The following is a 17,017-nucleotide window of genomic DNA, read 5'->3' as shown; positions in this document are numbered from 1 at the left end:
ACGCAGCTAGTGAGTTACAATCGCCTAGAGGTACCTGTCAGTGCCATACAAGCTTGCCTACTCTTGCTCTCCATACCTCCATCCCAAGCTGTCCTCACCTTTTCTTTAAAAGGCAGAGGAACAGGGAATAACCTGCATGTAATAGGTTAATGCTGCTGCCACAATCAACAAATTTCATAGAATCACAGAATGTTCTGGGTTGGAAGGGACCTTTAACGACTACAATAACCAGGGGCTGTTTCAACTAGATGAGGTTGCTCAGAGCTCAACCTGACTTTGAATGTTTCCAGGATGGGGCCACTACCACCTTTCTGGGCAACTTGTTCGAGTGGTTTATCACCTCATTGTAAAAAATGTCTTCCTTGTATCTAGTCTGAATCTACCCTCTTTTAGTTTAAAACCATTACCCCTTGTCCTGTCACTATAAGGTCTACTATGAAGTTGTTCCCGTCTTTCTTATAGGCCCCCTTTAACTATAAAAAGGCCACAATAATGTTTCCTTGGAGCCTCTCTTCTCCAGGCTGAACAATCCCAAATCCCTCATCTTTCCTCATAGGAGAGTTGTTCCATCTCTTTGATCATTTTTGTGGCCCTCCTCTGGACCTACTCCAAAAGCTCCAACTATTTCCCGTACTGAGGATTCCAGAACTAGACACAGTACTCCAGAGTACTGTGAGAGAGGAACAGCGGGGCAGAATCATCTCCTTTGGCCTGCTGGCCACAATTCTTTTGATATAGCCCATTATACAGTTGGCCTTCCAAATGTGCAACTGCACACTGTTGGCTCATGTCCAGCTTCTCATCCAGAAGGACCCAAGTCCTTCTCCTGAGGGCTGGTCTCAATCCCTTCATCTTCCAACATGTATTGGTACCGGGAGTTGCCTCGATCCATGTGCATGAACTTGCACATAGCCTCACTTGAACCTCATGAGGTTCACATGGGCCCACTTCTCAAGCTTGTCCAGGTCCCTCAGGATGACATCCCCTCCCTCAGGCATGTCAACTGCACCACTCCAATGTCATCTACAGACTTACAGAGAGAGCATTCAATCCCACTGTCTGTGTCTTTGACAAAGATATTGAACAGTATTGGTGGTAAAACGGACCTTTGAGGGACAAAACAACAGATGTTTCAGAATTATGAACCTTTGCTTCAAGTGAAGGAGCAAATAAATACACAATAAAACAAATGGGTGAGAACTGCAGTGTAACAAGCAGTCCAGCTCCATAAAGCTACTTAAGAATACAAAGGCTAGCCAAGAGATGGTGACTGACATCTTTTCCACACTGACAGCAATGAGAAAAATAATTTCCTTAATATACAGTCCAGGTAATGCTACTCTGGAAGAAAACTCAGAAAGACCGAACATGAAGTAATGAAGTAACTGTTTCAACTGGCAGCCTGATATTTGGCTTTACCCACCAAAATCCTAAGCTTCCTAAAAAGACTTTTCTATTTTTGAGGAAATTTTAAAAATAAATAAATAAATGAAAATATTAAAACCACCAGAAAAAAAAACAAAATTCCAAGACACACAACATACACAAGACATACAACGAAGCCATACTGAAATTTTCTCTATGGAGCCTAGTAACTAGAACAAAATACATTGCAACTACTTTTGGTTTCCAAGAAAAAATACATGATAGACTTCTTTGTTCCACATGTTTAAAAAAAAAAATCTTCAAAGTTAGAAATGGAAGTAATGCAGACAATTCAATTGATATCAAAAGAACTACAGCAAGTAAGGCTGAATGAGTCACATAGGGATTTCTGTGGCCTTGGAACATTAATATAAATTAAAAAAAAAAAATCCATTTATAACAAATGGGTACAAAGCTGCTGCAAATGATTAATACAGATATTTGTGGAGTATTCTCTTGGGAGAAAAAAACAGATGAGAGAGGAAAATAAATGCTTCTGCTGCATTTCTTCCACATCTTGATTGCTGAAACCTGAGGGATAGTAGCACCTATTCCTCCCCCGGCACCAGCTCCGCTCATCTGAAACATGTAGCAATACAATCCTCTTGGAAACAGCTTTTGTTGAATGATCTCATAGAAAATACCTAAATTCTCACCCTACTTTCAGATGAAGCATTAAAACAAAGCCATTAGTAATGAATCAGCATTTCCTAGGCAAACTATTCAGATATAAATCCAAACCTGCAATTTTTCTGTCAAAATGTTCTCAATAAGCTTCTGTGAAAAACAGATTTCAATAATTCTTCTTTTCTAATACACAGGAAAACATATTACATCAGTGACAGGCAGAGATGTTTTCCCTCTGCTCCTTCATATCAAGTCAGATATTAATGTAATAACCCACTTTTGCTCATGATAGGTGTGTACATTCTACTTTTCAGTATTTCACATTGCTAAGCTGTAACTGTGTAGTTCCAATCTCAGCTGCACCTCTACATACCTAATTTTATGTTCTGCTTTATTTCATCAAGAACAGATTACATTTGACGTGGCCTAAATAGACAGATTTCTGTACTGCTACACCCATGTATGAAACACTGAAGAAACACTCAGTACCAGAGGAAGATGCAGTTTTGCCTCTCTGCTCTATACTGATCAACCAAATATTTATCTGCAGACAAACATTCATGTGTACAAACACACGCTTTAAAAGGTTTAAAATATGAGATTTATTCTAGAATTAAATTCACCAGGTAAACAACTTAACTTTATTAATATTAATTTTTGAAGCAGCTTTATTGAAAAGCATGTTTTCTCTATTTGTAATTAACAGTTCACACACACAGATCTTCGATCATTTTTCTGTCCCATATTACATTGTTCTAGAAATCCTCTGTAATTTTCTCCTGTCATCTCTATAATTAACATTTCATTAAGGAGAAGCTTTCTTTAAGGAAAGAAGTAAATAAGGAAAATTAATATTAATAAACTTGCTCTATAAAACTTACATACTTCAGATGCACAACTCTTTGCAGAATCACTGTGATATTAGCAGGACACACAAACTGCATTAGCATTACTCATGTAATCCAGTGCCAGCCACATAAAACAGTGTTCAAGTTCTGTAATAAATTCTATATAGCTATTTTCAATGTGTATGCAGAAATCAGGTTCTTTCCTTTGCTTGATTAAGAAAGCAGATCTATACAACCATGCCACGCAAAAGATAAAGTTTCAAAGGAGGGGAAATCACAGAGAACTTTCAAATTTCTCATATTTGGTAACACCAAGAAAGTAGATACAGCAATTTCAACAATAAAGCAAAGAGCAATTTCAAGGAACGCACTAGTGTGAGACCACCACTGGGTGCCAGTATTGTTCCACAGCAGAAGAACCGTATCTCCTGTATTAGCTATTTTTAAAACTTGGGAGTTCTCTTAATAGGGTTTAAAAATGTCCTGATGAATTTCAGTTGTAAAAAGGAATTCCACTGCAATGTTACAAATTTTATTGAGGGGCTTTCATTAAAGCTGTTAAAAAAAACAAACAAACAACTTTTTAAAACATTATTATGCTAAATATGAAAACCAGATTTTAAAGAAGGCTTTTTCATATCCTATAACCTGCATAACAACAGTGGGAAGGCAACTGACACTGTTCTTCCCTTCAACTTCTAAGCCTTCTGTTTAAAGAGTAATTTAGAATACAAGCTAACAGACAAAACAAAATGGAAGTTAAGGGTGAAAAACAATAGAGAAGATTTTTGAAGATTCAACACCCCTGACAAAACTAGGGTCAACTGTTCCTTTAACCACAAGGTAAATGTCTGAAAGGAAGCATAAATGTAGATTCAGTGGCATTCTCATAGCCAGAAAAGTAAAGTTTTTCCTCAAGTCTAACATTGCTGTACTGCTTTGTTGCCTCTTCTTTTCCACACATCTATGGAGAAAGGACCATGCCTTTCCTTTTTGCAATCACTTTTAAAGACTTAGTCTCTATATCTTGTAAATCTTGCTCTGTATATTCTATATTGGTTATTTTCCTCTATAACTTGTACTTATACCCATGACTATTGTTATACAAATATATTTTTCTTCTACTACTTCTTCAATGTTAGTATCCGTTTGAACTCTGACCCTATGCACGCTAACAACTTCACATTCTTAAGGAGTATTATCTCATGTTCAAGTTTACTACTTCATGCTCCATCATCCAGGTGTTTAATGACAGTACCAAATAAAACCTGACATAGAAGATTCCTTCATGCAGCCTCAGACTTTTGACAGTGAACCATCTACAGCTGTTCCTCCTGATACAGTCAGACCAGTTTCTGTTTTGTACTTGCCATACAGGAACTTAATTTAAACTGTTTCCCTATTTCGCTCCTTTAAGATGCAAAACTAAAAAGTTAAAATAACAGAATGTACTGTATTATATAACTACTAATAACCTACAAAGCTTTAAGTGAAATTATGTTAGCAAATCTATTTGCACCATCCAGAAAGGATACAATTAGAAAATCATGGTTGCACCTAGGTAAGCATTTAGATGAACATACACCAAGGTACTTAAGCCTATATTTAAAATATCGTTGACATTCCTAAAACTGCTGTAAAACCACTACAGTACCTCAGTTGCCTGGGCAGTTAAACTTGCATCCCAATTAACAAACTTTTCAGTCATGTGAATACAACACTTCCTTAAGTGCAGTCTCCAACCCAGGTCAAGCTGAAACCCCAGAAAGGTATTAATAAAATATGCATTCTCAAGCTCAGGTTCTCACACGTTTAGCTACTAAATTTAAGGCTTAAGCCTGTCTCAGATATCTGTGATACCTGACTTTCAATAAAAATATCAGCTAAGAAAGTAAATGTATTTTTAGAACACAACAAACTAAAAAGGTGGGGTTTTTTGCATTACATATTGAAAGCAGAATGTCACTGCTGCCTCCATCCTGCTTTTATTTTTTTTTTTTTTTTTTAATGTGGGGAAGCAAACACAAGTTAATTATCAGGCAGTAAAATCTGTTCTGTCAGTGAAATCATGAAAAGAAAACCAATCTATCAGCTTCTTCATAGGTTACTTCTACTTAGGACCTTTAGTAGGAATGCAATAAAGATCAGTAGTTTTGGTGCATTACAGCCCTAGACAAAATTCCAAACACGAAAAAAATTATTTCAATGTATAAGCAATAAAAATCTGGCATGTGATGTGAGCCCCAATGCAAACATTCACTATACTGCTCCTTCAGGAACCTTCTGCTCCATACCCAGCCTCCATGTACTTGCTGCAGAGCTAGTTCCTTCCCCTCGTACCAAAACCAGAGAGGGGAAGGGTCTGGACATATCTAATCTCCCTAGCTGGCAGCATTTTTCTGCTCTCCTACAATAAAGAAAAGAAAAACTGCCTTATACCTGGGGTCAGTAGGTCCTGAGACAGGACTTGGTAGTAAGGAGGCTTCTGCTAGGAATCACCAAAGGCAGAGGGTAGCTCAGCAGTCCCTGTAATAATACTTCTAAGTTGCGGGAAATTGTAGCCTCGCAGTACCAGCTTGTGACACAAGTGTTTCAAATTCTGCATTTATGTCATGATTTTTTAGTCAGGTTTACCAATGTGGCTTCTCATCCATTTCCAAAAGACAAGAACTACTTTTACACAAAAGTTTGAGTGACCAGTGATAGTACCAGAATTATTTTTTAATAAGTTTGACATGCAAACATAGCTATTAGTCTACTTTTAGGTTAGCCTGAGAGTCCATCATTTTTCTCACACATCCCCAGACCCACACACCACTCATTCTCTTTCTCATTACTGGCACATGTATAGTTGGGATATTTTCCCTCCAGCCTCTTTGAAATTACTCTGTTCCAAACATTATGTATCAAAATCAAGTGTTCAGCATACTCTTTATCAAGCTGTTACATAGAGAACATGCATTTTTAGACATTTTAACACCGGCATTAGTGTGATGCACACAGTAAGTAGTACCTTCCACAGCATGACTGGCAACACATCTATCATAAGCATTTCACAAAAAAACTTGTGCTTGAACCAAACACAAAACTTAGTACCATCTTTACAGCCATATTACCCATCCCCAATAATGCAACCATCAGAAACCTCAGACCCCATGCTTGCTCTTTCCCAAATGTAATATACTCACTCCCCAAATGCTTTTGCTAAACTATGTAAGCAAAACTAAAAACCAGAATCAATTATCCTTTATGATCTCAGTTCCCAAACATAATAACATAATCACTTTTAAGGTCCTGAATGAGAGTCAGAAATTACAGAAATTAAGAGAATGTCTCAGTTTTACAAGAGGCTGGTTGTGGGACACTCACCATTCTCCAAGTAAACAACTGGGAAAGGGTGAAATGCACATGGAGAGCCCTCAATTGTACAGACAAGAAACAACTAAGCAGGGTATTCTCTGAAAGGGCTGCACAGCTGTTAAATTTACTTCCCTACTTTTCAAAAAGCTCAAATTAGATGGCCTTCACTGAATGCTGTAATGCTCATCTCTTTTCACTGGCATCTGCAAACAGGGTAAGAAATCACTGAAGGACAAAAGCTACAAATTAAGTTGTCAATTTGCATGTGGTATGTTTTAATAAATCACACAGCTGCACTTCTAGGGTATTATTTGTTATATACTTTTAAATTGCATTAACAGAACTGTCAGTGTGTGCAAAGGTAACTACCCTCCAGGCTTATATAAACAAAAGTAAACAGCCATTTTATCTTCAACTTTAAAACTGCAAAAGCTACCGATAAATACTTTGACAGGTGGTTTACATTCAACAGTTATCTAAAAATTTGATTATACTAAAGATGCCAAAATCTGAAGCACTTGCTAGGAATTAAGGAATGAAGTGGATTGAAAGGATGAAAAAGAACATAATTTTTCCCTAAATAAAAGACTGAAATCACCAGCTTCTTAGCATCGGTCTAGAAGCAACTTTTGCCTGTCTCACCCACAACTTCATTTTCACTTTTTCAGTTCTTCGTAAACATGGGAGACACAGAGAGTAACTTTCTCAACTGGAAGTAACCAACCAAGTTCCATAATCCAGGAGTAATCATCAATCACATAGAATTGTAGACACAGATATCACTTACTTACGTGATGGTGAACTAAGACTAAGAGAATCTGAGTCAAACTGAGAACTCTGTTCTGCTTCAGCACCTGCACAATATTTTTTTGTTCTGAAGATTAAAAATGTATATAGCTCTTGCTTCACCATCTATCTAGTTACATACAGAATGTTATAGAGAAAATTAGTTTGCTGTTAAGTTAAAAAAAATAAAAACCTCAGAAAAAATATGTAAGATACTATAAAAATATTTTTAATTTAAATAATTATAATTTCATTATTTTAAAATATATTTTGTGGTTTTGTGACTTCCCAAAGAACTTTATTCAAAGGCATTATTATTGATGGCTTAGGCAAAATAGTAAAGGGGTGATAAATTTTATATTTAAAACCAAAAAAACTAGTGGACATGCTTCAAAGGAAACAGGGAGTTTAATTATACCACTCACACAAACAATAAGTCAAAAGAAAGATTGATCGAAAATATTCTGGAGGATTAATTTGATAAAAGCTAATAATAATGAATCTTCAAAGCAGATGTAAGAAACCTGACAGATGACAAGGCTGATAAATTACTGAGACACAAAAAGACTGACAAAGAAAGAAAAAGCTATAATCAGTAAGCTTTTTTTTAAATTTAGAAATAAAATAAAACTCTATAATATAGATTTGGAAGGTTTCCAAACTAAAATTATTGTTGAAATACATATCTAAGCAATTTTATGAAAAATATATTACAATATAAAAACTTTTGTAATAAATACAGCAATAACAAAACCCACCGGGACATGATCACTCGGATTCACTCAAGAGATCTACAAAAGCCAAAACACAAAACTGCTGATATGCATTAAATCAACACCTGTACCAGAAGAATGGAAAACGGTATATATGGAATATATGGTATATATGGTGTATATATATATATGGTATATATGGAATATTTTTAATGCAGACTTCAACCATTGGTCACAGTGCAGCACAGGAAGAGGATCTCCACAGTGCCTGCAGAACCCCTTTGGACTTCTTCAAGACACAGAAAAGCACAGCTACTCCTGACCTCATCTAGACTACTTTTTGGAGCAAAAGCTTGAATTAAGCCTGAATTTCAGAGATGTCTTCCAATAAATCTTTCTGTTATTTCAAGCACTCAATCCAATTTGCAACTCCACCTAAGCATTACATTTTAATATGTAACATACAGGCTTAGTTTTAAATAACCTAAAATTACACTTCCTTCATTTAACATTTTTATCATACTTCCATGTTGGTGTTTCTGGTTTTTACATACAAATACATGCACACACAAAGATACTTTTATTTCCATAGGTTTAAATTCAATAGGAATTATGGCACAATTTCATAGATGCTGTTGTCAACACTTTAGGTCAGTGTTTTGTTTGTTTTCTTTCATACCTTAGAGCAAAAGCTATTTAGCTTCTATAAATTGATTTAGTAATCCTCTAGCAAATAACTTAATTAACATACACATTTTACATTTAAATGCAAGAGAAATTAAAAGTCAGTTGCTGATAATAGTAAAGAGGGATAAAGATAACAAACCCAAGCTCAGAATTCATCTAATAATGAATCACATGGTAGTTTTCCATCTTTCTGAGACCACAAAGTGCTGTAGTTCATACTTCTGCCTCAACAAACATCCAAGGCATATGCCCTCAAATGTTACAATTCTTTTATAATTTGCAGTCCTAGTTTACTAACATTTGTCATATATACAGCAACAGTTGAGGCATGTATGGTCTTTGAGTAACCAAGCTGATTATGTCACAGATTACCATGCTCAGCTTTCTATAAAAAGCCAGACAAGAATTAACCAAGATCAGCTCTGGGCATATACAGCATAACTAATGAAGTGGTCATTTACTGTACAGAAGCTTAGTACCTATTTTCATCAACTAACAAATTGGGAAGGAGTTGAAAATCAATAATGCCTCCAATACAGAAAAAGATCTGCAAAAAACTATCACATGGATAAATGTAGACAATTGAGTCTTTGTGTACTGATATTGATTTTTATTTTTTTTCCCCCACAAATCAGTCACAACTACAAGTTCTAAACGTTATATAATAATTTTTTAGGAATCTGGATGCAATTTTGTAATGGATACTTAAAGAGTTTTTATTTGGTTGGACTTTTTAAGGCTGCTTTGTTCAATAGCTGGCAGGAACATCACAACTCATTCCCATTTAGTAACACCATCAGTAATCCAAAATTAAGGTCCCACCACTGCTTAGTAGACTAAGTGATAGAAGTCTGCAGATTGGTGACACATAGAGCACCCCTAAAATTACCATCTCTGGCTGCTCTCACTGCAGGTCAGCACAAAAAAATCTGACTAGACAAACCTTTCACCCACAGAAACCAGTCTCTTATTCAAGACTGGCAAAAAAGAAAGGCAGGATTAGAATTAAGATGTGAAGAAACATGACAGTAAGGATGTAAAGTAATTAAGTATTAACAGCAGTAACCTAATGACATAAAAATGACACTAAAAAGACTTGATTGGGTGTAAAATAGTATGAATTTTAAGTCCTTATCTTGCTGTCAAATTTAGGGTTGCATGTTCATGAGCACATATTTGTCAACATGTAGGTTCCAGAATTACCTTGGTTATTTTATTTTTTCATCAATTCAGTACTGTTTCTCTTTTCCTCCTGCACTCAAACTGATGTTATTGCCTTCTAAATTAATGTAATTTGCAAATATGCTTTTCCAGATTATAAATCAAGGTAAATACAGCAATTACAGTGTTAAGGCTAAATTATTATTGCAAGGTACAAAGAGAGGCTCTGATGCTTCTGGCATTCCACTACATCAAAAAGCCAAGTCTATCATCAGACAACTAGTTCTCTGCCAAAACAAAAGCAAACATTCTAAACCTTGAAACATGAAGCATAGCATCAAAAAGTAAAGTAAGTACACACTTCTCCACCTTCCTGTAGAATTATTACACTTGCAAGATTCATATGCTCAGCAGTATTTTTATTTCCAGTACTCGTCTCTAATGTTACACATCAATTCCACAAGCAAAATAAACTTACCCAAATATACTTCATACAGGTAGGTGCAGAAGTAGGTGTAGAAGTCAAGGTGGTCCTTGACCACACCTTGCTCATTACTGCCCTCAAAATATTGTCAAGAGATATGAGAAGAGTGCACAGTTTTGAAATATTTTTTAAGTCTTGAATTTCCTAGGCTCCTCTTTTTAAACTAAATGACCTCAACTTTTTTAGCCTTTCCCTAAAAGGTCATGCTGTTTTCTAGCTCTCTACTTAAGACTTGTTCTCTCTTCCCTTCTCCCCACCCACACACCTTTCACACAGTGATGCACCCAAACCAGACACTACACACTAGCTAATGCCTTACAGTGCTGACCAAAGTGAAATAAATTTCAGGCATCTTGCAAACACCATACCTGATTAACAACCAGAACTCCTGCTTTCTGTACCCCATTCAACAGCATTGTACTACATCATACCCTGTGTGGTGTAAACCAAAAGAAAAAAAATATTTAAAAAATCCTCAAAATCTTCTCATGTAGAACTGCTGCTTATGAACCTTACTTATGCAGCTGTCTAATCCTACCTACACATACCAAATAATCTGCATTAAACCTATTGAAATACATTGTCTTTGTTTCCCTTCCATTCTGCACCCTTTTCAAAGTTCATTTTAAATTCAACAGACCTGCTGTTGAAGTGCTGTAAACCCTTCTGGTTTGATTTTGTCTCATACTGTAAGTTATACTCCATCTTAGAAGCAACTGTGTCTGCTTTACATAAACTACATTTTCTCTTAAGTACCTGAAAAGCCCAACAGCTCCATTAAAGATACAAGGCTGTACTGTTTTTTCCTTATCAAAACTTGTATTTTAAATGTTTGTGGTTGCTTTTCATCCTGTTTATTTTTTTGTTATAAAAACACTGAAATACTAGCCACTGTTTACAGAACACAGTGCCAGCATGAGCGTTTCAAGATTCTCATTTTTACATGAAAAAAAACAAACTAAAGGAGCAGTAACAATGGCTAAAGCTCATTAATCTTATCTACCAGTGTTTTTCTGCTGCCAAATTTACAAAAGTGTAAAGTGTGAATCATTCAATTTTACATATAGTGAAAAGAAGACATATTGGGAGGTAATCTTGTTAGTGAACTATAGGCCAACAATTTTAACCTAATTCTGAATAGAGATAATCCAGATTCATATATCAAAGACATTAATGAGAAGTGAGGAATACTTCATGAAATAAGACCCCTACCTTAACATGTCCCATGTGATACTTCTTTATAATAAAGAATTATGTTATGGAAAGAAAAGCCTATTTCTCAGCCCTAATTAAAGCAAATTTAGAAAAACAAAACAAAACAAAACAACAAAAAACCCCACACAAAATATTTACCAACTTCTCCCTCAAATATATGTCCTGCTGTTCAGATTTTGAGGAACCTATGGTCATTTAAACTTTCCCTTTGTGACAATTGCAAGTGGCTGGACACTACATTAAGTGCATTCAAGTATGGCATCTGAAATTTAACTTGTCACCTTACAGTACACCTTGCAGAGTTTACAGTCCTCACATGACATCCTGGACTACAGGTCACTACATCTTTCACTTAAATGTTGCCAGTTGCCACTCATGTCATGTGTCAGATGAAAGCAAACAGACATGAACTGTAACTTGTTCCTAATGACACTATTTCAGCCATAGACACCTTACTGATGCGTCCATATTCAACGACTCAGTCATGTGGAATCTTAAGGTGAGAAAAGGATTCACTTTTTACAAGGGTAGTTTCTCACAGACATTGCTTCACAGTGGGGAAGCTTCTCAGCAACAACTGCTACAGGCATTAATTGCATAGCTTGCATGCAAGCTATCTAATACAGCCAGAGTATTCCTATAAATAGGCCAGATTTGTTCCCCAGAGACAGTGCATGCTCATTTGAGATGGGTTACAAAGGTTAGTCTACACATGATTTGGCATAAAAACTTGGATACAGACTATTCTTGCTGTGGGATGGCAGCCAAGTAGTTGTTGGCAGCATCTTACAGCAACATTTCTGCTATGTCGAATTCAGGTGGCTGTGTCAGTACAATAGAGAAGAATTAATGTATCTTGCCTGATGGGGGGGAAGGCTGCTGGGGAAAGGAAACTGCCTGTCTGTAATAATGAAATTCAGGGCAAAGATTATCTGGAACCTCTCAATGGCAATTCCAATCCTTTCTCTGGAGATGTAGCATGCTTTGCCATGAGAAGATCTGCTTACTGGTGGTTCTAGCAGCTACAAACACCTTCAGCTATAAAAGGTAAATCCATTCCCTTCCTTCATTTAACAAAGCAGTGTATTTGTGCCACAAAATAACTTTCTTACCTTGCCAAAACATTTTTGTAAACTTGTCAGGCGATTCAGCATATTCCCCCCAAACCAATAACTATTAACTTCCTGGAGATGATTAGTTTTTACTTGGAAGTACAGGGGCTTCACAACCTTCTTAAAGTACATTTGTCAAGCTTTTTATCAAGATGTACAAAATATGCTGGTTCTAACCTGCCGTCTTAGAGTCTATTAAGGAAAATGCTCACTTGCTAGCCCAAGCTGTGTAAGAGCAAAGGGCTATTCTTATATGCACCCTACTGAAACAGGAAGGAAATAAACTAAAATCAAGTTAATTTTCAGCTTACTGCAACAAGCTTTGCATTGCAAGACAAGCACCTGTATGTTGATGTTTATCTCATGATAAGTACAAGATAACATCATGCCATGAAAAAGTATTTCAAAACACAATTTCTCAATTTTACACACAGATGCAGCACTTATGAAGACATGAGATTCCTAAAGCCAAGACACACTAAGCACAGGAGTATTCACATTTGAGAGGCTGAATGTACACAGAAAAGCTTCCCAGACAAATCTTAAGCTACTGCACCACAGGTGGAATTCAAGCAATCAATAAGCAAAATTCCCAAACACCAAAAAGACCTATTTCATTAATCAGATAACCCACTTCAAAGTTTGAGGCATGATCTTCAAGGAAAGAGTGCCCCTGCTCCCATTTCTTTCTCCCTCTGTCTGCTGGCTGCTAAATTCTCTTTGCCCCCAAAAAAGATACTAAAAAATTGAAGTATAAAAGCTTAGTTGCTGACCCAGAAAAAAACCCCAAAAACCTGTTATCTACATTGATCTGTATTTACCTCATATTTTGCTCACTGTTAAAAACTGAAAGGATTCTGAGCCCAACAGATTGTTCACTTTTTCAAAACTCATTACCTCTTCCTATAAGCCTCACTTCCTTTATCCTTGGAGAGGAGCTGTTACTACAGCTACAGTAACACCACTACTGTGGTGTTAAAAAAAGAAGAAAAACCAACAACAAACAAAAAACACACCACTTTCAAAGAGTCCACTGGACAGTGATGCCATCAATCATCTGTTTCCAAAAAAGATTCTCCCAGTGCTTCTAAAGGTATCTTCCCCTTATCCTCCTGTAACACTGCTGTTTTGCATACAGTAGCTGCAGACTGCAAATGACCAATGAAACAATAGGCAATGGCTACTGCACCACCAGCTCTTAAATTAAGCAGCTAGTAGGTTCCTTCATAATCTGCAAAAATGTCTTTGGGCTGGCAGTAACACCCTGATCCCTGACTTGGAAGCCAACACTACCATAGTGAATCCCCTCACCATTTACAAGGTACTGCAGCTGTTGTTGAAGAAACTTTTTCTTTATCCAGTGCTCTTGATGAGAAAACACACCTATAATGGCTATCATAATTAGAGATATAAAAAGTAAAGTGAAAAATAAATACATGGATGATAACAAATAATGTTAAAGAGCATTACAAAAGTAGAGATTACATAGGATGAAGAAACAAAACTGCTCCTTTCTGCTCAGAATTTACACTGGGATGGATCAAAATTCAAGAAAAAGGCCAATACTGCTACTGACAGCCAGGAAGAAGTTTTCAACAACACTATGTAAGAAATAGGTCCTTTTTAGGAAGGGATGTACAGTGTAAAACAAACTTAAAGCCTCAAAATGCAGGCACTGTAAAATTTTAGATATTTCTTAAAAAGAAAACAAAACCTTTTTGAAAAATCAATTAAACTCTTATCTTCACCCGAGTTCCCATGGAACTATCCTGAGGTATGGGAAGAAAGATAAATGGGTGTTCCAGCACCAGAACAGCTTTCAAAGGCACCAACAAAATTTCTCAGACTCCAAAGCTTCTCTGATATTTTAATACTGCTAACTGTAACTTTCAGCTCTACATTCAGTATTCATTACGAAATCCAGTTTGATTTTATACAATTAGAGTTAAGATAATTCAGAGCAATGGTTGAAAACTATTAGAGAACTGACAAAAAAAAGATTTTTGCCCTTTCTTGTGATCCTGCTTCCACCTGTCATTATGACAGCTCAGGTAACAACGTTAAGTTTTGGAATTGCTGTTTTATATTTCCCCATATAGACATTAAATCAGGAACTACACCATCAAAGTATACGCCACAGTATTATACAGATAACTTACAGGTTTTCAGGATTTATGAAACATGGTTTTGTAGAATCATTCCTAGTGTCACTAGCATTTTTCAAGGTAGCCAAAACCACAGCATACCTCTCCTTTAAAACTTCGATAGTTTAAACACATTTAGAAAGTTTACCAGTAAAATTTTTCCTGCTTAATGAGAAGTGAAACTCTCACATTAAATTTAGTCTTATAGTGTCTTCTGAAACTTCAAGACAGAAACAAAAATGTCAAAAACTAAGCAGTGAAAACAAACTGCAACACACTAGAGTCATCACATAATCATAGAATGGCTAGGGCTGGAAGGGACCTTAAAGATCATCTAGTTCCAACCTCCCTGCATGGGCAGGGACACTTTCAGATCAGGTTGCTCAAGGTCCCATCCAACCTGGCCTTGAAGACGTCCAGAGAGAGGGCATCCACAACCCCCCCTGGCAACCTGTTCCAGCACCTCACCACCCTCACAGGAGAGAACTTATTCCTATGGTCCAACCTGAAACTCCCTTCTTGAAGCTTCAAACCATTGCCCCTTGTCCTCTCACTACACACCCATGTAAAAAGCCCTACCACAGCATTCTTGTACACCCCCTTCAGATATTGGGCAGTTGCTATAAGGTCACCACGGAGTCTCTTCTTCTCTAGGCTGAATAACCCCAACTTCCTCAGCCTATCTTCATGGGGGAGGTGCTCTAGTCCACTAATCATCTTCATGGCTCTCTTCTGGACATGCTTGAGGAGTTCTGTGTCCTTATGTTGGGGAGTCCAGAACTGGACACAGTACTCCAGGTGGGGTTTCACCAGAGTAGAGTAGAGGGAGAATCAGCCCTCTCAACCAGCTGGCCATGCTTCTTTTGATGCAGCCCAGAATACGGTTGGTTTTCTGGGCTGCAAGTGCACTTTGACGGCTCATGTCAGTACTGGTACACCACTACCATGCAACAAGCTTTGCATTGCAAGACAAGCACCTGTATGTTGATGTTTATCTCATGATAAGTACAAGATAACATCATGCCATGAAAAAGTATTTCAAAACACAATTTCTCAATTTTACACACAGATGCAGCACTTATGAAGACATGAGATTCCTAAAGCCAAGACACACTAAGCACAGGAGTATTCACATTTGAGAGGCTGAATGTACACAGAAAAGCTTCCCAGACAAATCTTAAGCTACTGCACCACAGGTGGAATTCAAGCAATCAATAAGCAAAATTCCCAAACACCAAAAAGACCTATTTCATTAATCAGATAACCCACTTCAAAGTTTGAGGCATGATCTTCAAGGAAAGAGTGCCCCTGCTCCCATTTCTTTCTCCCTCTGTCTGCTGGCTGCTAAATTCTCTTTGCCCCCAAAAAAGATACTAAAAAATTGAAGTATAAAAGCTTAGTTGCTGACCCAGAAAAAAACCCCAAAAACCTGTTATCTACATTGATCTGTATTTACCTCATATTTTGCTCACTGTTAAAAACTGAAAGGATTCTGAGCCCAACAGATTGTTCACTTTTTCAAAACTCATTACCTCTTCCTATAAGCCTCACTTCCTTTATCCTTGGAGAGGAGCTGTTACTACAGCTACAGTAACACCACTACTGTGGTGTTAAAAAAAGAAGAAAAACCAACAACAAACAAAAAACACACCACTTTCAAAGAGTCCACTGGACAGTGATGCCATCAATCATCTGTTTCCAAAAAAGATTCTCCCAGTGCTTCTAAAGGTATCTTCCCCTTATCCTCCTGTAACACTGCTGTTTTGCATACAGTAGCTGCAGACTGCAAATGACCAATGAAACAATAGGCAATGGCTACTGCACCACCAGCTCTTAAATTAAGCAGCTAGTAGGTTCCTTCATAATCTGCAAAAATGTCTTTGGGCTGGCAGTAACACCCTGATCCCTGACTTGGAAGCCAACACTACCATAGTGAATCCCCTCACCATTTACAAGGTACTGCAGCTGTTGTTGAAGAAACTTTTTCTTTATCCAGTGCTCTTGATGAGAAAACACACCTATAATGGCTATCATAATTAGAGATATAAAAAGTAAAGTGAAAAATAAATACATGGATGATAACAAATAATGTTAAAGAGCATTACAAAAGTAGAGATTACATAGGATGAAGAAACAAAACTGCTCCTTTCTGCTCAGAATTTACACTGGGATGGATCAAAATTCAAGAAAAAGGCCAATACTGCTACTGACAGCCAGGAAGAAGTTTTCAACAACACTATGTAAGAAATAGGTCCTTTTTAGGAAGGGATGTACAGTGTAAAACAAACTTAAAGCCTCAAAATGCAGGCACTGTAAAATTTTAGATATTTCTTAAAAAGAAAACAAAACCTTTTTGAAAAATCAATTAAACTCTTATCTTCACCCGAGTTCCCATGGAACTATCCTGAGGTATGGGAAGAAAGATAAATGGGTGTTCCAGCACCAGAACAGCTTT

This window comes from Chaetura pelagica, unplaced genomic scaffold, assembly GCF_000747805.2.
Source record: "Chaetura pelagica isolate M959 unplaced genomic scaffold, ChaPel_1.0 scaffold115, whole genome shotgun sequence".
In the NCBI taxonomy this organism is placed as follows: Eukaryota; Metazoa; Chordata; class Aves; order Apodiformes; family Apodidae; genus Chaetura; species Chaetura pelagica.
Note: the sequence above shows the minus strand (reverse complement) of the source record.